The sequence below is a fragment of the Passer montanus genome, unplaced genomic scaffold, assembly GCF_014805655.1.
Source record: "Passer montanus isolate IOZ18808 unplaced genomic scaffold, ASM1480565v1 scaffold1, whole genome shotgun sequence".
NCBI lineage: Eukaryota > Metazoa > Chordata > Aves > Passeriformes > Passeridae > Passer > Passer montanus.
The window spans coordinates 1,242,405-1,264,612 of record NW_024356504.1 but is presented as its reverse complement, the minus strand read 5'-3'; positions in this window follow the sequence as shown (position 1 = coordinate 1,264,612).

The window sequence follows — 22,208 nt, the reverse complement described above, 5'->3', positions numbered from 1 at the left end:
CTAATTTCTCTGATATGAAAAGCTCAGAGTGCTTTTATTTTTTTCTTTTAAATAATAAATTGAATCCATATTCAGACCTGACATTCCTTGAATTTAGGGTGGGTAGGGATAAGGTAATAGTGATTTTAATCTGATGCTCCTTACTGAGATTATTCCCTACCCAATTCTATTTCTTTGGAATGGAGAAGAATATTTTAACTGAAAATTAGCATAAGCATTAAAAATATGTCTCATACATACATAAGTCAGCTTTCCTTATGTCTGTTCTCTATACCATGCTGACCATGACTTCTTTCTCTTTTATCTCATGAAGAATTATTTCACATGTATATAAAAGGGTCTCATGAAGCATGAGAGCTGCCCATGGAGGTAAAGCTTTTTCCTTTTCTCTGATAAACATGCCAACAGCAGTCAGTCTCCTTGATCTCTCTGACAGGGACAAGTAACAAGCTAAGACTAATGAGGAGGCATGTGAAATCTTTGTCTGTATTTGTTTCACCTGGGGATTTGTACTTTAGAGCTGGGGTAAATCAAAGTGGCACTCAGCTCTTGACGGGCCAGTATCAACAGTTTGTTCTCAGTCAAGTTGTCCTGACAGATCTAGAGAGGAATTTTGTCATCCATTTACCAGAAGTGGGTCCTCTTTCTCTGGATTTGATGCAAAGTCAAAAAGCAAGGGATACCAGGAAATAAAAACTGAAACCTGAAGATGTGAAAGGCTATTAATTAAAATGTGTAGATGACAAAATTAGGGATATTTTTCCCCTTTAGGGTCAAAGCCAAAGAAAAACAAATGTTTCCCCAGTCTTGAGTGCATGCAGGAAGGAGAAAAGAATGAGACTGCCTGCTGCCTTCCCTACCGTTTGGAGACTTCCTCAGGCTCACATTTTCCTTTTAGATATGCCACTTAGCTGCAAGAATTGGAAGGAGGAGGGATGGTGTCTGTCTTGGTCTGCTGCAGATCTTTGTTCTCAGGAAATCATCCAAAGTGCATTTGTAGAGGAGCAACCCAACCCCTTCCTCCATCTGAGTAGACTGCAGTTTGTACACACAGTGTCTGAAATGCACAACGACTGTAATCTGTGCTTTCATGGGGTTACCTTTTTTAAACTTGCATATTTCTTTACAGGAAACTTTTGCTGAAGACTACCCAGAGATCCTTTTTATCAGTGACACAAAATTGTTAAGAAGAGTCAGTGTAACTAAAATCAACTAATAGTGCTGTACTGCCACAGACCCCCAAATTCTGGGTAGGAGCATTAAAAGAAAACAGACTTTCTGTAACTCTTCTTGTTTTTTATACTCTTAGATTAAGTCAAAAGCCTGAAAGAAGAGTCTTTCAGTCACCTGTGTCTTATCCAGACATACTTGCCAGCTAAAAATACTATTAAGAATAGGAGTGAGAAAGTTAAATTCCTTTTCTTGTGCAAATCAACATTCTGGTGAATTTGGTGTTTGTGGTTGGACAAGGCAGGTAAAAGGTTTCCTTCAGTAGCCCCATCCCCATGCTGGCTAACTTGCTAGTGGATTTCCATGCAGACTAATCCCATATCTGTTGACTTAATGCAGCACTACAATGGCAGATATACTTTTCTCTATGTCCCCATCCTCCCTGCTTCCAGAGCAAGGTGCTCCATTACTAACACACATGGAGAAATTCATGTAGCCCCTCTACCAACAAGTGGAAATTTTTAAAAACCCTGCTCTTTAAAAGTTTTTGCTGAATGGTGTTTGAAAAAGTGTAATAGAAATTATTTTTTTTTACAACTTCAGACTCTGATCGTGCTTAAGCGGATAGACGCTGGAGACAAAGGAAAGTGTTTTTATTTCTGAAAGGAAAGTAGTCAGGTTTCAAAATGCCTGCAATACAATGAGTCTGCATGGCAGAGACAATTGCTCATGAAAATGAATTTACTACAAGAGTATACAGAACTTTATAGAGATTTCATGAAATCTAATGCTGAAAATTTATGATAGCAAATAACGAGATTTTGATTAGGATGATGGGAATGAAAGTTCTTGGAGAGCTTGGATTAAATTAAATGGAAACTAGCAGTACATGCTAGAGGCAATTGAGTTAAATGTCGTGATTAAGGGCTCATGGTGACTTTTAAACATATAGCTTGTTGGTTGCCTGAAGTAGGTGAGCAAAACACACGCTAGTTTAACTTGCCTTCAGAAGGTTTCCAGGCATGGCTGCAGCTAAACATTTTATAATTGCTGTGTGTCATCCTGATTTATAATTTCCTTCTTGCTAATGTTTCTTCAGCTTATTTTTCCCCTCTGGACTGTGCAATATTGTGCAAAAGAGGCTGTGTGAGTTTGGGTTTTGTGCCTGTGAGAGGGAAGAGAGAGGTGTAAGAGCGACTGATTTGGGTGCTATTTGTGCCACACTGAGCTCCGATGCTGCGATGCTTGCACACAGTCCTGTGCAGGCGTGGGCTCAGGCACTGCCTGGGGTTGTGATCTCCACGGAGCTCAGCTTTTCTACCCGGGTCCTCTAATTGGGTGCAAATCCTCTGTGTAGGTGACAGTGGTGTGGGAATTAGATCAGTGTAAAGGAGGCTGCAGATGAGTGCAGACAAGGAGAAGGAAACTCTTCTCCTCCTCATTCTCTACTGGGTGCATAAGAAATACCCGGGGAAAGGAGAGCATTCTCACCTCTGTCACCCAACCTGCGATTTTCCAAGCTCCCTCGGCCAAACTATTTTGATGGTGTTCCCAAGACTGAACAGAAAATCTAGTTTGGATGCCTAACTCCGTTGCCTTCTCCTTGTTTAGGACACACCTCTCGGGCAGAGGCAATCTTCCCATTTATGCAAAGAAAATGTGAATACTTGTGCCACTGCCCAAAGACAAGTGTTCACTTTGGAATGAATGAATTTTATTTTTTTTGTCTATTAAAACCTTTCCATCTTCAGTGGCTTAAATCTTAATTGCATCAGGCAGATTAATGTTAGATGTGCAAGATTTAAATTATTGGAGCAGCATCCTTAGTCTTGATTGTCTGGAAGGGAATCCATGCTCAGTGGTATGGGGCACATAAAATGGATGTTTTCATGTTTCCCATGCTGAAAGTAGCCTCTTAATACATATAATATTTACTTTCACCTCAAATACATATCAGGGATGATGGCAAAGTTATTATGGGTAATCAGTCATTCTCCCCTCTCTTGTTCCAATGAATGTTGAAGTATTTTATAGAAAGCAGAACAAGTCCAAAAGGACTGAGCACCAGCATTTTGTCTGTGTGTTCCTAGTTAAGAAATATTCCCTTGGATGTTTCTTCACCTTGGCCTTCCCTTAGACCTAGCTCATTTTCACAGCAATCCATGAATTCTAAGAAAAATGAAAGATGAAATGTTTTGGTGGGCTCTTTTTTTTTTTTTCTGCACAGTAAATGAAGCTTAAGAAAAGTATTTTCACATCAGTGTGAATCTCTTTTGCCTTTTTTTTCGATGTTGTAAGTCAAGCCACAGAGCTGATAAATGTGTTATTTATGTGGTGCTATTCAAAGCCTTGTGATCTGGGGCCAGGCCATGGCCGTGGTATTTAGCCTGGATGTCAAGGTGTGGATCACACCGAGGTGATTGCCAACTGTTCTGCACTGAGACATTTTGAGAGCAACGACATTTCTCTCTGCAGAAAGGCAAGAAAACAAGCCATTCCCCTCTTCCCCTGCTGCAACGGTTTTTATTTTACACCACCAAGAGATGACATAAAATTTGATGAATTTCATCCTTTTTTTTTTTTTATACCCACTTGAACTACTATATAAATATTAATAGCTAAACACATTGCAAACAGGTGGGACCCGTTCTGCCTCTGGAGAGCTGCCACCACTAAGTGATATCTCAGATGGGGTGACAGAACTTTCCCATGTGGGCGCTGTCTCTCCCTGCCAGCCCCTCGGACACGCCTGGAGCTGAGAGCTCTTTGTTTTTTTTTTTTGGGCTTTCTTCTTTTTATGGTATCGCTATAACAGTTTTTCTTGGTCTTTTAACAGCTCATTCAGAAGGAGAAGGACAGGGAATTAAAAGGCTTTTTTTTCATTATCTGTTCTAGTTAGTGGGGTGTATCAAAGGGGGTTTGTTGCTGTTGACAACAGCCCCCTGTTGTGTGTGTCTGAGGGCAGCACCTCCAAAACAGCAATAAAGAAGTGTTTATCTGTGAAATGTTCGGTAAATTTGGCTTCCTACCACATCGATGGTTCCTCTAACCTGCTTTGCAGGTACCGTTCTACCCTGTGTGTGCTACTGGGCACGCAATGGCCACATCTGTCCCTGCAGCTGGGCTTTTTGGGCTGGATTTTGGGCAGCAAAGGGAGAAGGGCAGTTACAAGAAGCTGCAGGTTTGAAAGGAAGACTGAGAGGTGGCTGGGGGCAGCGTGCATGGGGCAATGCCTCAGTTACCCAGTTATTCTTGCTTATTTTATGATTACTTCCTCCACCCTGTCCTGAGTCATCCCTTCTCCACTATAAAATCTTATTAATAAGTAATGCTTAGAGTTCATTTGTCACAGACTGAGCTGGGGGTCAGTTGGCTGCGGGGCTGTCTCCAGCCTGATGGAGCTGTTGGAGCAATTGCTGCTGCCTTCCCAAAGCATGTGGAGCTTCCTTGTTTTCTCTGAAGAAGTGGTGGCCTTTTTCCTGAGCAAAATCATGGGTGGAGTTCAAAGGGGTCATTTGGGTTTTGGTTTTTCTGCTCAAAATTAAGTTTCCACAGAAGCTGTCAGCACATTTTGTCTTTCAAACAATTACAAACCCCAAAATGTTGCGTTTTAAAAAAAAAATAAATTCTAATTTTTTTCTAAAATATTTTTGATGAAAAATATATTATACTGTTCATACCATTTACTTGCTTCTTTCCTGTTAGAACTAGAGAGATGTAATGTAACCCCAGCCAAATTTGTGTGTCTGTGAATCTGTGACTTGTAGGCTATATTGTACTCAGAATAGTTTTAAATGATATATTTCAATAATTTTTAATTTATCTTTTTGCAATAATTCAGAACAGAAGAGAAGGTTGTTTCGGTTGATGGTGTTTTGTTTGGGTTTTTTCTTCCTCTGAAGAGCCTGCACAAAAATTAAAGATTCAAATTTTCCCCAGGGGCAAGAACAGAAATATTAGTGATGTGCCACTTGCTTGGTGGCACCGTGGAGGGAATGGTACAGGCATGAATCAGGGACTGCTGGCAGAGTCACTTTCCAATATGTGCAAATAAAAATGCAGGCCACATACTACATCTGGGGTCTGAAGATTTACCAGGCTGCCATAAGGCCATAAGTTTGATTGTTTGCACTTTTTGGGTTTTTTGAATGATCTAAACAGGCTGCATGAAATGCTGCCTCCATTTTTTCATTAATACGTCTTTAAAACTGATTCTTGCTGGGGAGACTCCAGCATTCCTATTTAATGTTCTGATTAATGAGCATAAACAATGCTTTTAAGATATTTTTTACCTATGTATAATCAAGCCATCTAGGCACCAGTAACTGCAAATGTCACAGATTTCAATGGTCTCTTTGGGACTTTTAATCTGTTTGCTTTTATAAAGGAGGTGATTTTATTTTTACATTAAGGAAGCATTAACATCATTAAATGGGCTCCCACTTTATGATAACTGCAAATGTCACATTGATCCAGAAAGATAAGAAAATGTGCTCGTCTTTGGAACAATATCCAAGGCAAGAGCAGGCAACCCACACTATTTGCATTAAAAAACAAATTGTATAAATGCAGAAGATTGATGTGCCATCTGTTCATGTCCTTCACTTTTCTGGCTCTTCTGTGTTGAGATATTTTTATGGAATAGTTACGTTTATTATTTTGAAAATGACTCACAGGTTAAAAAAGTTTACGATGGGCAATATAAGTTGAAGATATTCATTTACAGTATCTCAGATATAAAAACTGGCATTAAAATTAACTTCCATGCCCACAAACAAACTACAGTATTCTGCAATCTGTATTACCTAGATCCTAGGATCAGAGAAAAATACTTTACTAGCAGCTCTAGCAGTTTATGATGTGAATCCAAAATATTTAATTTGTACATCGTATTTCTCAAGTAATGCAAAGGCCTTCAGAAAGGTATAAAGTCTAGAAAAAGCTACTGACTGGGCTTTGTAACAAGAAGGTGAATATGTGGTGCAACTTGTTTAAGGCTGTGTGCTCCAATGAAACCCTGGCATTAGCTGAGGATGATGCAGTGAGCAGAGTGCTGAACTGTCTGAATGTTTGTCAGAATGAGAAGCCCAAATCCCAGGCAACAACTACTGCAAGCTCCAGAAAATTACCGTGAGGAAAACCTGTCTTCCTCACCATGATCCCTCACCATCATCTTTGTGCCCCTTCTGCTTGCCATACCAAGCCTCCTGTTGCCTAGAGAAGTGCCCATTGAGACAGTCCTCTGCAGGCCAAATTTTTTGTTTTGTACCAAGCTCTGTTTGAAAGTTATCCTTGTCCCTGAGTCCTCTGGAACTGAGGACACAATGGTGGAAGGGCAGGGGAAGGCAGAAGCGTTGCTCTGATGCCTAGAGGCTGGGAGCTGGTGTATGTGGCACAGCATGTGGGATGAGGGAGATGGAAGATTCCAAGGGTGAATAACAGCTGGGAAGGAGAGAACCTGGCTGCAGGGGCTGTTTAAAGCATCAGCTCTCCATATCTCCTGAGAATAGGGCCCATACAAGCCTTCGGAAAAGCAGGCAGGAAATGGTGCCTGGCAGAAGGGGGCTGATACTCGTCATGCAGGGTCAGAGAAACCACCAACCCCCTGAGGCCCTTCAAGTGTAAACCACAACACCCAGAACATTAGGCTGGATTTAATCTCCTCTCTCCTAATATTCCTCCTGCTAAAAATGGAGTTGGTCAGAGCCTTCATGAATGAAGAAGTCTCACATGCAGGGTCAGAGAAACCACCAACCCCCTGAGGCCCTTCAAGTGTAAACCACAACACCCAGAACATTAGGCTGGATTTAATCTCCTCTCTCCTAATATTCCTCCTGCTAAAAATGGAGCCTTCATGAATGAAGAAGTCTCACGAGTCAACAAATTTGTCTGATCTCTCTCTGAACCCATTTAACTTTCAAGTTCCACAGTGAGCAGTTCCTAGGTTAGCTATGCTTTGTGTGCATACATTGTTCCTGCTTTGCTGTTCAGATCCTGCTGCCCAGTTGGCTTGTCTGGTGCTTTTCCCATCTTCACTTCTTGGTTTGGAAGAATCATGGAGTCATCAGTTTCCTTGAATGATTTGTCTTCTCCATGTTACCATAGGTTTATTAATTTCTGATAATCTGTTAGTCATTATTTGGAGCAGACCTCGTATCAGAAAAATATACTATAAGTTAAAGTTACATGTTTTAAACCCAAGTGAAAATAATTGTGTTGGCATTGGTGGTGTTCTTGATAGGTCCAGCTGAAATGAAGATACTACCCTACAGCCTATGTTTGGTGGAACATGGAGTTCCATGCTTTTCTGAGAGTCATGGGGGATGAAATTAGGAAGATCAAATCCATTTTTGATTGGCATAAAGCAGTAGTACACATGCCTGCATCTTCTCTACTGAACTGGTTTAGTATTTTAGTACTGGCTAATTGAAATACTTGACAATCATTTCCGTACAATTTCAAGACATACTAAAAGTATCTCAGCCCAGAGGTGTGCTGCCAAAACCCAGCAAAGCAGGAAGCGGGTGCATGGGCAAAAGAAGTGATTAAATGTGCCCAGAAATAAAGTGAAGAGCTAATGACTCATACTCAGCATGGTTTTATAACCTGTATGCAGAGCCTGACTCATCATGCCACCTAATCATACCCATGGGACAGGACTTGGCGAATACAAAGTTCTTCCCATCTTTTCAAGGTGTCTGCTCTACCCTTTAAACCAAACAGGTTTGCCACTGCCTCAGGAAATGCTGCATTTTTACATAGCAGTCAAGTCTAACAGCTGCCACAGTACCTGGGATTTCAGCAGTAACATGATGGTGGCTTGAGGTTTTGCCTGCTGGTGTTAAGCAGTTCTCTCACGTCACCATACCTTGCACCATGACCAGAGTCACAGGGTGGCCATAGGTGAGTCACATCTAAACGAGTTCTGGATATGTACTGTGGCTCCATAATGGATCTCAAAGTCCTTACAGCTGAGTCTAATACTTCAGGCTGCCTCACAAAAATCAGCTGCAGAAATTGAACATGAGGCAGAAGGAACCACGCTATTTCAAACAAAGAGGATTTAATTTTGCTGTTGGGATACCTTTTACCTTCTTCAAACCTTTTCTAGGAATGCTTGTCTAAAAACTTGAGTTTTTAAATTGTGCATTGAACAAGGGAATATACAGCACACATGACACCTAGAAATGACATTTTCTTTTAAGGTAGATAAGCTGTGTCCTTAAAATTATACATTTTGTCTCTTTTTAAAGAAGCTCATCTTTAAATTGGAGAAGACAGAAATGCATTTTCCTCTTTAGGGAATCTGATGTTTCTGCTGTAAGGTCTACTGTCAAGGTCATTAAACTATTTCTCAGTGAACAATCTTTTCAAATAACTTGTATGCTGAGTAAATTCACCTCAAAAAAGACCCAGCACTTAAGTTTCACTTTAGGAAGGAGGCAGCTTTGATGGAGTCTGCATGTCTAAGACTTTTCAAACAATCTTTATCACACTGCTCCAGCTAACTATGTACACAAAGTGAATCCTACCCTACAGATCAGTATGCTGTACAGCTAAAAAGAAAATAACATTTAAAAAGCTCCAGATGTTTGAGCTGATGAAAAGAAATAGAACAGCTCAGCACTGTAACACCAATCTTCACTCATCATCTTCTGTGCTCCCTCTTTCTGGGCTTGTTTCTGTCTTTCACTCAAGACTTACACTGTAAACAGAACAAAGCAAGGACAAGCTGCTGTGATATTTCCTGATGCAGACACCAGCAAACTGACCTGGGTCTTGACTTGCAGCTGAAGCTCCTAGAGCTGCTACTGCAGTTCAAACAAGGGTTATTAATTCCAGGTGCTCCAAAAGTAGTTCTGGAACATCATGATAAAATGGTGAGTGTCCTATTAAAGAAAAGTTTACTGCTTTTCCCCACCTTCAATTACATTCTTGTTTTGATGGAATGGATTACTTAATTTTTATTTGATCCTTCCATAAACCCAGGAGTCACCAGTGCCGGCACAACCAAAAGGCATGTATTTGTACAAATTATGGAATGCAAGCAGTGACTCGGGTCCTGTGCAAGTTCACCCTGGTTTGAGATGGACACTGTGAATGTAGGAGAGTAGAACTGCCCACAGCCAACACCAGTCAGGCTGGAGCTGCCATGAGCAGCTGCAGGAGAAACCTCCTACCTTCTGATGTGCTCAAGGCATTTGGAGACCTACCTGCTTTTTGGTTTCAGTGGTATTAGTGACTCTCTTTAAATTGTTTTGCAGATCCTGAATGACAAAAAACACACTAGGAAATTACAGAAAATTGACAGAAGCCCAGCTAAACAGCTGAATCTCCTGACCATTTTGTAGGCTGTCCCCTGTATCTTTGTAAAACACTGTGGTTGACTGAGTATCTTGCCAGATGTCAGACAGAAAGCCCATGACAAATTGCACATAGCTTTTTCCAAAGACTGTTAGTGTAATTTTCACACTTCTTTAGGAATTTGGGGAGAAAGAAATATCTACTTCTGTGCTTGTGGCAGTAGGAGAACAGCGTTGTTTGGTAATTTGGAAGCCTGGTTTCATGCGAGGCTGAGTTCACAGGTCAGTTTGGTCAGCTCTCCCTTTTCTTCTCCACCTTGGCTTCAGTGCCTGGAGAAAGACTGTGTGCTTAGACTGACCAGAGTTGGAAAATGCTTAGCCTTTTATATCCCCCTGACTGTTGTTATTACAGCTCATAGCTCGGTTGTGCATGCTTTGTTTCCTTTCCAAAACCTGCTTGAAAGCCATCCTTAGAACGTCCCTGGCAGCAGCACCATGGCCACATGGAATGGCACCCAAGCATTTGTTGGTGTTCATGTCCCTCCACACACGTACTCCTCTTTTCTGTCATGGGTGTGACAGCAGAGCTCAGGACTAGGCAGGGAGGACTTGGGCATTGCTACTTTGTACGGGTAAAAAGATGCAGACAGAGGGAGAGAAATTTATATCTCTGTGAGAATGGCTTCAGTTGCCACTCAGCAGCTTGGGTGGATGACCTTCACACCAGGGAAGAGTCTGGTCTACAGTGCCTGCAGTTTACTCCTGTTCATAGAAAAACCACATAATGTTTTAACTGCATTTTGTCACAAAAATACGTTACAAAAAGAAAAAGGCCACTAAACTAGCTGCCTTAAAGAGGGGGAAAGGGGTGAAATTCAGCACTGGTTTATGTATTTGTCTGTGGGAAACCTCTAGAGCTTTGCTTTTTGAGATGGCCAGGGTGTGGTGGCACAGTTTTTTGTGTAATGGAAACCATTATTTATGTGACACTTTGACCACAATGCTCATTTCACTCATTAACTCAGCAACATTAAGACTGCTCTCCAGACAATGGGCGTTAGACATTCTGCGTATTGTTATTTCCATGCCTATGCCATTTATGCAGTGGAAGATGTTTGCATATTACATTTGTCACAGACAACTATGGGGTATCAGATGTAGTGGTATTATTTTAAAATAGAACTGTAAAATGCAACTAAATATGCTCAGCTACAGATAGCTTTGGATTTTCTAAACTGAAAATTCCCATAATCTTACAAGAATGTGGTGCAATGCGAATGTTAATGGCTCGGGGGACTGGTGAAGGGAAACAAGGTTTCTTAACTCTTGATAAATAACAGAAATCAAACCCAGCTTGATCTTATTTGAAAGTCACTATGATTCTCAGATTTACTTGTAGTTTGGTTTGGTTTGGTTGTGGCTTGACTAGATGAATATATGATCCAGTTTATCAAATAAAAAGGTGACTCATTCTGATTTAAAAAAAAAAAGAAATCTGAGTTAAAACTGAAAACCAAACACGTTTTTATGTACTAACACAAAATAAGGGCTTCCTCATCCCTCTTCTTGGGATGAATGCTCCTAAATGAATCCTCCCCAGTGGAAGCTTTTTTGCCCTCCAGGATGGAGTGGCAGTGCTGGAAGTCAAGCCTGCACTCGTTTGCACCTTGGGTGTGTTCACAAAAGGTCTGCTGCACCTTTGGCTGGAGAAGGGAGCATCATTAACCTGTACAGGGAGCACTGTTAACCTGGGAATAGCTCAGCGGGAGCCTGGAGGGATGGGAAGTGGCGGGTGAGCATCGCGGGCTGCCTTACAGCATCACAGCAGAACCCGAGCTGGTTCAGCCCCAGGGCCATATTGTGCTTCAAGGGAGTAGATTTGGAGAAATTGCATGTTTTAATGAAGAGGGTGGTGAATGTTAAAAAAAGTCTGAGGAGGAGCAGTGGAAGGGTATGTAAAAATCCTCAAGTCTGGAAATACGGCAGGTAATGCTAAAAGACAGTACGGTTGAGGTAAAATATACAGCAATTTTGTTCTGCTATGTAAAATAAGCTTTTGATTTATGGAGTGTCAAAAATGTAGATTTCTACGCCTTTCACGATGAATTTTTTTGGCAAATTTTTGGATGAAAATTATTATGGGAAAAATGTTCAGAATATAATTATGGCTTTGCTGAAGAAATGAGGGCTCTTTAAAGATGTTTTCTGCTTGTATCTGCCATTGCTGCTGTCAGAGCGCCTCGCTGAACTACTGGGTGGCCCCAGCTGTTCTGTATATTTTACCCCCACCCCCTCTCCAGGGAGTAAAAGCACAATTTGGCCCAATACTTGCTAGAAATGAATTGATTCCACTGCAGACTCCAAGCAGTACATGCTGAGATAATTAAATAAGGACTGTAAACTGTTGTAATAAAATATCATGATTTGAAGTAGGGATAATCATCTTCATTTTGTGGTGGGACAGCACCTATGGGGTCCTGGCCCATAATGCCAATAAAAATGGTAATACAGAACATCCTTCATGCATATTTGCTTCTTTTGGGAGGCAAAGTCCAGCTGAAAGCATTTTGAATGCTACTTACTTGAATGAAAGTATTTTTATTTCTAGCTTCTGCAGTTAGAACAGTGGAATTTGAGTGGGAACATTATTTTACCAGAGGAAAGCTTAGCCTACAATTTAGTCTCAATGTGATTGGTTAGAAGAGTTGAACAGCAAGACTCTGGGGGCATCCCCTGGTTAATAACCTCAGAGTGAACTGTTTGTAGTGCATCCATTTTTTTAGCGCTTGGCACCTCTCCTGTAAATGTACTATGGACCCCCTCAAGGACATGCTGTTGCCTCCTGTGCTTTGAACACTAAGGGAGCAGGAACCCCATCCTGTTTATGAAACTGATGCCAGCCTCACCTGATGGCCCTATTCCAGTCGTTCCCTCCAGGGACCTGTGTTTGGTATTAGTGTAGGTCTGAACACCAGAGAAATCCTTTCTCTTCAAATCAGACCTTTCTTACTGTTTGAATATTGCATACCCTTCATCATTAGCAACATTCCATTTAAATTAACCATTTCTCCTTTGTCAGAAATGTTTCAGTAGTTTGTACAGCACAGAGGCCGGGGATGAATTAATATGAGCCATGAATGCATTAAGATTTGCATGCTGAGCTCTTCCAGGGAGCTATTGGGAAAGTCAGTCCCAGCCTGAGCAGGAACACATCATATTGCCTCTGTGAGGTGTGGGTGTGGGCAATTGAGTCTACATGCAGTGTCTGGAAAGGTCTTATGTCCAGCAAGCCACTTGTTCTAATCTTGCTGTAGTATCTACCAATTAAAGACATTAATTAACGCTTCCCTTGGCGCTACATAAGGTCTGCATTATGGTGTGTATCTACAGCATGGGCTTCTGAAGGAGAAGACTTTAGTGCCAGGATGCTCCTTGGTGACCTGCAGGGCCGGGACCCAGTCTTCATTTTTTGTCAGCCCGTGGGCTTTTTGTCTGCACACAGCCACTAGAGGTGCAGGTCAGATGCCGATCTGGTAAAATTCCATGTGCTGTGACTCCAGCAGTCCCATTCCGGGCGTGGAGCTGGGCCTGAGCACCCTGTGGCCGCTCCGAGCTGACGCTGCTGGCTCTCTTCAGCGCCGTGTTCTCCTCCTGCCATTAGTGGTTCTATAATTAAGCTCCTGCCATCGTTCGCTGCCCTCTTCTACACATACATCCTCCTACATCTTTTGGAGGAATGTTCCCTTAGCAAAACAGTTTGCATGTCAATTGCTGATACAACATTGTGTTCTCGATGCCATGAGGTTATATTAGCACTTATATTTGTGTTCACAAGGGTTGCTTGCATACATAAAGCTTGTGAATGTTTCAGGGCCATAGTATGCAGTGTTACTGGGCAATAATCTTATGATGTAACCATAAACCTCGATTGTCTGTTTAATATCTCAGATGTTTCAATTTGCATTTCGTTAAAACTTGGCAAAAGGTTATCAGCTCAGATCCAAAATTCTCACAAAAATTGTTCTAATATGTAAAGTAAGTTTTGATTTATGGAGTGACAAAAATGTAAATTTCTAAGTATTTCAGTTTATTTTTTTGCCAAACTTTAGACTAAAATGACTTTTTTTTTTTAAAGTGAAATGATTCTGGATGTAGTTATTTTCATTTGAGGAGTAAAAGCAGTTGAAGATGTTAATTTAACTGCATTTACAAATAACTCTGGTAAAGAGCATTGCTTCCCAGGAAATGAATAAGACATCTATACTGAGCTTATTAAGAATTAGATGTATAGACAGAACATGGTATTATTTTTTGCAGGGAACCTGACTATAAAATAAGCTATAAGTACATTTAATATTACCAAAATATGTATTGCTCCTGATCACTGTTTACTCATTTCAGAGCTGTTCTGCATTATAAAATATGACATATAATTGTTGAGTAACCCTTGTTGTAAAAGAGCAGGCTACAGATATGTAATATTTCAAAGGAGACTTGTTTTTCAATAGGAATACCTTTGACCATTGAGGAAAATACTCATTTCATGTTTTACTGCTGGAATATCATTGAAAGTACGACAGACTTCCAGTGTATATACATAGATAGATTTTGTAGAAGAAATGCCTAACGGCAGATTGCCTTTGATGGTATAAAATTTGAACAGTAGGATAGTCTCAGATTTGTAGTAGTAGTTTGGAGAAGGAAAGAGTATCAACAGCTCACATAAAAAAAAATCATCAATTTAAATTCAGTTATCATATTTTCCTTTAAGATACACAGAAATACAATTTTTTTCAGAAATCCCTACTTTGTTGTTGTTTTATACATAAAACAAGTAATGGGGTCTCTTGTGTTTAATCATTTTAATTAAAAGTGTGAATTTTGCCAGTTGCATCAGCTGGTCTCTCATTTTCTATGGAAGGATTTCTGCTGTGAAATTGGTTTGAAATCTGGTTACCTTTTAATATTTGAAATCCCAGAAAAGTGTTTGGATTCAAAAGACAAATATAGCCTATTAACCTTGCTTTAAATATTTGAATGTTATTATTTAAATTTGTTATTTTCCAACAAGTCTTCTAAAATAGTTGTGGGGTGGGGTGCAAGGAATTCAGTGTACTTGTAGGCATAATTTCTCTAGATAAAGCTTGAAATATCTCTCGCAGGAAATGTCAGCATTTCCAAATTCTTTTTCCCCAGTGAAACAAATTTTAAAAAAATGAGAAAAGGAACATTTTCACACAGCGGGGAAAGGATTCTGAGGAGTTTTGAATGGGAAATGTCAAAACAGAAAGTGTAACTGTTTCAGTTTTCAATTTCTTTACATTTTGATTCAAGATGAGATTTTTCATTTTGATTATCTCTATCACAGAATGAAAGGCCTTTGTCAAAACTGCCATTTTCACATGAAAAAGTTTCAAGTTCTAAAAATCACCTTTTTCCTGTGAGAAATCTTGTTGACTGAGGCAGCTGGACCAGCTGGACTGTGATGCTGAACTGCAACCAGCAGCTGTCCAGCACTCACATGTGGGTTTTAGGGAGGCTCTGCTGGCTGTCCCCACGGCTGGGGCAGCCTCCCAAAGGAGTTTCAGTCTGAGCCTGGCGAGTGGAAGGGACCATGTGGCTTTGGGTGGGTGTCAGGCAATGTCAGGTGGCAATGTGGCCCCGCAGCACTTTGGAGGAGGTGCAGGCAGTGAGAGGGAATGTGGCATGGGAAGGGACACGGCCCCAAGACATGATCAGCCCACCCGTGGGAGGCAAGACTGGATGTGCCAGATGTGCCCCATGCTGTGTCCATCTTGCTGAGAGGCACCCAGGACTGAAGGCTCAGGATGCAGCTGATCAGAGAGTTTCTCACAGGCTTGTGTGTCTGAAATGCCAGGCACTGGCTGACGCTTTTGGGTTTGATGCTTTCATGTGCTTCAGCCATGGAGCAGTCAGGGATGAAGGACAAATCTGTGGTTCCTCCCTCGCTCCCTCTGTCCCTTGCCTACCTGCACCTGCTTGGGCAGCAAGGCTGTCTCCTCCCCACCACGTCCTGTGGCACCTCTGCCAGAGCCAGGGCAGGCAGTGACAGACACTGCCGCTTCCTCGCAGTGGGAAGGCTGTCCCTGCTCAGTCCCCAGGCAGCTGTGCCCACGGGGGGCAGCTGTGATGTGCTGCTCTGGGGAGCTGTGTTTGGGGGTCTGAAGGGGTACTCTGATGATGAAAACAGGACATCTTAGATTGCTTTCACCAGACAGACTCGTTCCTTCAAATATTTTAAATTGTGTGCCTGCATGCAATGAATCTCCCTGAAAGAATGGTGACATGCCATAAAGAAACAAATTCCCTTGCAGGATAGGGTTTTTAAACCCTAAGGACACAGAAGGTGCTACAGTAAATAGGCATGTAGGCTCTCAAACCTTTTGTTATTCATGTGTCTAATGCCTCATTGATCCCATCAGGATAAGTGACATGATTTTAGTAAAATAAGTGAGTGCAATTTTTAGAATTCTTTATAAAAGTGAAATTTCAGTTTTGATGGTGGAAACCACAGCTGGAATGGTTTGTTGTATGCAAGAGAAAGAAGACAGCTTAACCCATCTCAATCCCAACCTCTGTTCAATTTTTGCCCTGTATAAATGGATCCCATTTTACTTTTCTTTTGCATTCCTGATTGAGTACAATGTACTCAGTCACTGTGATCTGCTTAGGAAAGAAGTATATATTTAAATAGATATATTTTATATTTATGTATGTTATTTAAATGTGTATATACATATTTAAAAGTTAAAAGATGCTGTTTTTTCAATTGCCTTTAGTTGCAACCGATAGAAGCAAAGCTTTGATTTTTAAATGTTTGTAAACCATGCTTTCAGACCTTACGATGCAGTTGATCTTTCCATCTGAGTCGCTGTGTCTGAAGTTGCTAATTTTGCAGAACTTTCATCCTGGAAAAGTTTAGATGAGTTCTGCAGGTCTGCAGGAATGTTCACCTGGGCTGTATTTGTACGTGGTTTTCAACATACCTAGGAAGTCTCAGTCTAAACAATACCATTATCATTCTGCCCTCAAACCTTTTCTTATTGACAGTCCATGAGCCTTAACTTCTTCTTAATGCATTGATTACTCTTGGTAATGCTCCTGCATTGGTTTCCTTATGACAATGGTCCCTTCCAAGCTGATAACCTCTGAGAAGACATCTTTGTGCAATATTCAGCCTTGCCTTTATCAGTCCTCAGTGCATGCGGCACACCAAATTCTCCTTTGCATTACCATAAACAAAAGAAATGTAGTTTAAGAAACATTAGTGTGTTTCCCCTACATTTGTGTTAATTACAAGTACACCATACCCAAGTACTGATATAACTTTACTGTATAGAAGCCTTCAAGTAAAACAGTATTTATTGTGAAAGATGATTGCAGTTTCAATAACAACTCCTTCTTATTACTTAAAAAACATGTATTTAGCCAGATACCATGAACACTAAATTTAGTTCACTTGGCAGCACTTTAACCAACACTTTTATAATCTTTGTACTTAAAATCCCAAATAAGCCATAATTCACTGGCCATGCTGAGTAGTAACTGTATGCATCCTATGTTTTAGAATAAAAGTATAAAATTACAGAGATATGATCAATTATTTTGGAAAATGTGGATGTAGTGAAATGGCGTAGAAGAGAACCGCACTGGTCTTCATTACTCTGAAAACAGAAATTGCTGGGAAGCAGGGGTAATCTGAAAAGAAATGGTTCCTGGGGAGAAATGGCTTTTCTACAAATGGCACTGACTGAACTCAAAAGAAAGGGGATAACAAGGCGTTGGTTAATAACAAGCCAAGAGTGTTTCATACCCTTTCATCTCCAAAATTACAAATGTAAAGTAACCGTATTCTGTCTGATCACTGGATTATTCATTGGAAACCATTTTCCTTTGGGACTGAGAGTCGTGCATGTTGAGTGAAACTTTCTCAGTGTTGCAAGTGGCCATCTCTTCTGAATCACATGGGAACCAATTCGGATCCACTTGCATGAGAGACCTTCTTTTACCCTCATCTCAATGTTCTTCTACACCCAAGAGTTGGAGGAGCGTTGAAATACAGCCTTGAAGTTTTGGGGTTCTTCCTTCTTGAAGGAAAGTGCCTTTGAAGGAGTTCTTTGATTTCCTGTTTAAAAAAGGGAGGGATTTTACATATTGTGTTTCCAGGGGCCCTTGGATTCAAGTGGGAGGTGGACCAGGTAGTCCATGTGCTGGCAGTGACCCACTCATGCTGTGGGCCAAGGGCTGGTGAGAAGGGAGCAGAGCTGGGAGATGTTTTTAAAGCATCTCCTCTGAGTTGCCCTGATGCAATTCACTCTGGAGCAAAACAGTGAAGGGTCTTGCCTCCACTGAGGAGGGATTAATTCCCTCGGTTAACAATTTAATTTGGGGTAGAGTCTCCCACAGAGCATTTTATCTGAATTTATAAATCCTGAGAGTACAGAGAGGATGAGTGAAACTTTCCAAGTAAACCTTGCCACAAATTTAAGTGATTAGTTTCAGAAATGTGGCCATATGGAAAAAAACCCAAAGCCTTCCTCTAAACCAAAGCCTTCCTCCTTTAACACTGGCTAAATAATAATAACCTGATAAACACAGGGCTTTATAAAAATGTAACATTTTAAAATTTTGGTTAACTTGGTGAGAATTAGGAACAACATGAACAATTATAGATGATATCTTGAAGATTGGTTATCGGCGTGAGCTGATATTTTGCTCTTTGGGGACGTAGACCTTTTCCCTCAAATTTCTTTAAAAATTGCTCCAAAGGGGCTGAGAACCTCTTGTGGGAAGTGACCACTAAAGACAAAAACATTTTGGAGACAGTGCCCCAGGGATGATCTTTCAAATACATTTCCCTTTAGCTTGAAGTTGCTTTTTTCTTTTCTTCCGTGTTGTTTCAGCTCTTCTGGTGGATTATTTGTTAGGAATATGGGATTGTCTAGTAATATTGTTTTGTGCATTTTTTGCCAGATTCAAAGGCAGTGGAAACTGTCTGTTGTCCTCAACCTAACTGGTTGAAGCAGTAAATGTCTCAGGGATGATTAATTTCCAGCAAGTTTTAGGAATTTATGTGGTTGTTTAGAGTAGAAATGTTCTGTGAGTTTTGACAGAAGGAAGGGATGTTGCATGAACATGCCTGTTGGCAGCTTTAGAAGGTGAGCATGCCTGGAGATGTCATGCTGTATGGCCCAGCTACCTGCAGCCCTTGGCTATCAGCTCACAGCCCATGGCCCCACGAGCTCAGGCTTTGCTGTTTCCAGTGCTATTGGAAATGTGTGTGAATCTTACCCAGGCTGCACACTTGCTGCCAAGAGTGCCAGTCCTACTGTCCATCCCAGTACTGCCTTCCCAGTCCCAGCCACTGTGACAGTACCAGTATGCTCGCTGTGGAGCAGCCGAGTGACACACTGTCAAAAATGGGACTTTTTTGGCCAAGTGAGTCTGCAGCTTGGTGAGATTCTTCATCTAGCCCCTGAGGCAGTTGTGTCAGTATTGATGCAGGCCGAAGGGATGAGCAGGATCCTGTACCAGGATCCCTTTTGGTATCTTTTGATACCCTTTCGGTATTTTCAGCAGATCAGGGTGCCAGATGCCTATTGATGCAGGCCGAAGGGATGAGCAGGATCCTGTACCAGGATCCCTTTTGGTATCTTTTGATACCCTTTTGGTATCTTTTGATACCCTTTTGGTATCTTTTGATACCCTTTTGGTATTTTCAGCAGATCAAAATGCCAGATGCTGGGGCTTCCAATGAGTTGTTATTGTGTTGTATGGGTGCCTTGTTTTTCTTTTCTGCTCCCATTTCAGGTAAACCATTGTGAGTTATCAGGAAAGTCTCTCTGCATCTTTGTTGCAAGCCTTTTGGGTGAACAGCAGCAGCAGCTTTGCACTTGTGAATTTTCTTCTGTTCCTCCTAACCATAATCTAATTTGGAGTTTTTTCATCTTTCTGTTTAACAGGAAAGATGCCTGCTCTAAAAATATAGAATATGGCTCCAGATCTCTGTTCTGAGAACAGCTGGTCACGTTCAAAATGAATGCCTAAAGAAAATAGCAAATTTGAAAAGAAATATGAGTTTCTGAATTCTGGCAAGTGAAAGGCTGGCCTGAGGTAAGCCAGCCAATTCCTGGATGACTCCAGCGCCAGTGTGAGTGCCAGCACTTTTGCCTTCTCTCTTTCACTGCAGAGCTGGTGCTAAGGTTTCAGTTTCACGTAAACTGTTCCCCAAATGGTTAGTTCTGGAAATAACAGCCCAGTTCCAATGATGACACAGGTGACATTTTCAAAATCAAAAACTGGGACAGTTCTGTAGTGACATTTTTAGGGTCTCAAAATATCCCTGCAAAAGACGAACGTATGCTTAAAAAAACATGCTGATGTCACTACTGCCAGTGTCTGCTTCAACAGCGATACATACATACTTCCCTGAGCACAAGGTTTTTTCCAGTTGCTTTAATTTGAAGTAAATTGTGTCATGAAACACCAAAAGTGCTGCTAACATTCATTTGGGTCATGTCTGAATCATGAGGCTGAACCAATTTAACTTCAATGAGTTCAGTAAACCAGCAGGACAGGAATGCAGCACCTCTTGGATTGTGTAAACTCAATATGTTTTAGCCCATCCATTTGACTGATATACATTCGCTGGCCACAGCTCAGGTTGGAAGTGTCATGTGGGCATTTACACACAAGGATGCTGGATGTGGCATCCCAGGGCTGCACAAGCCACCACGGATGGGCAAAGGCTGGCACAGAGAGGGAGCTGTGCAGGGGCTGCACTCGGTGGGCTGCCCTGCCCACCCCAGCTCTTCCTGAGAGCTGCACTCAGGCCTTTGCTCTCCACAAAGGTGCAGTGACTTCTGCTCATTTGGGAGGAACATCTTGGCCATGTGTTTTGCACCCAGGAAAAAATCAAACTTTTTTTTCAGTTTACATTGAAAGCGGAAAACCTTGTGCAGCTCAGGTGCTGAAAGAAACTCCTGGGTTGCTGAGATATCCTCTGGGCTAAAACAAACGCTAATAATTGTTTTAACTATTAGAAGCTAAAATAGTTTTTCCCAGAGAGATACAGGGCCTGCTAATTAGAAGTGGGACTAATTTTCACCAAATTGCAGGAAATCCTGGATGTTTTGCTAGGTATCCAGTGTGCAGGGCAACATGTTGGAGATACCTCTGCTGATGGGCCAGGGTGTAAGCAGATGAGAAGGTGTCCATGCTGCTCAGCAGTGCACTGGGAGGAGCTGCAGGCCTGCCAGGCATCTGCAGGGGTACTGAACTCCTTTGTCCAGACCCCTCAGCTTAATGGCAGCTGCTTAAAGCCCTTCACTATGTTAAGTGTACACACCAAAAGGTGACAGGTACACAGAAGTAAATTGTAGGTGTCTTAAATGTACCTGCTCTACCCCTTGTTACCAAATGGCTTTTCTGCTGATGAGTATTTCCTACAGTGTTTGTCAAACAGTAGGTTCATGGCTTAGTCAGGGACAAAGTTATTAAGGACATAAAACGCCATCTGGATGATGCTAATAAACATAAAACCTAACCTTCAGATGCACTGCAGCAGTGACCAGACTGCACCAGGCCAGATTACCCTTTGTGCTAAAGTCTGAGTCCTGTACTAACCCCCATGGCTGCCCAACCTCATATATTTCACTCTGATAACCTAAAATATGGTTATTCCACAGGAATAGTAGGACCAAGTGACCTATCCCTGACATCTTACTGGAACCCTGTCTTAAAAGCACTGATTTCCTAGTAGAGTTTCTTTTTCAGTTTCTAAACAGTTGGTGGTTGCTTTTAAACTTTTATTTAGGATTTCTGTTTCTCAGTTTAGTTGGCAGTTCATGTGGCAAGGAAAAAAAATTTGAAACCCTTTTGCAAGCTGAAAACACCCAAACCTATCCTATAAATGCATTTTGTACTTGTTTATATAAGAAAATGCTGGGATTTTCCATTCAAAATCTATTCTGTGTTCTAGGAATAACCTAGGTATCAATTTACTCCCATAAGCTCTTGCAGAAATCACTGCTAGGGAGAGAGAAGGCTATGGAGGCCTAACCCTAAACTGTTTAGCATTAAAGGATTGTTTTCCTCTGCAGGAGGATTTTGGAGCTTTTTTCTATAATAGGACATGGTTTGTCAAATTAATTTGTGCTTATCACTAGCACTTGGTATTGAAAGTTGGTGTTTGCTAACAAACATCACACAGGTGTTGTGATTTATTGTTCTAAACACAATTGCTGTGCAGACAGCAGGTGAGAAGTGCTAGCAAAGGGCAGCTGCTCTGGCTGGCCCCAGCTGTGCTGACCTGGACAAGGCTCCCAGGCAAGGTCCAGCATCACCTTTGATCAGCTGTGCCGTGCTCTCCGGGGGCTTGCACTGAAACCTGTGACTCAGCTTGCAGTCAGGATCTCACCCCTGTGGCTGCAGTGTAAATAAATATCTGCCTCTCTACCCACCCAGGCTGAACTGAGCAGACCTCTAGACAAATGTAACTTCATGTGTTATTCAGTGCTATGAGACTGTGAGGAAGATGCACACATTAAGGTGTCCAAATCTGATGCCAGAACTAGTCAGATGCTTCCCAAATGAGCATGCACATGTGCGAGAATTGAAAATGTTGCACTTAAAAAGGACAGAAAGTGAAGTTGCTGTATAATCAGAGGCTTCTCCATGCTGTCAGGCTGATTTGCAGCTTTGTGTATGGCACGT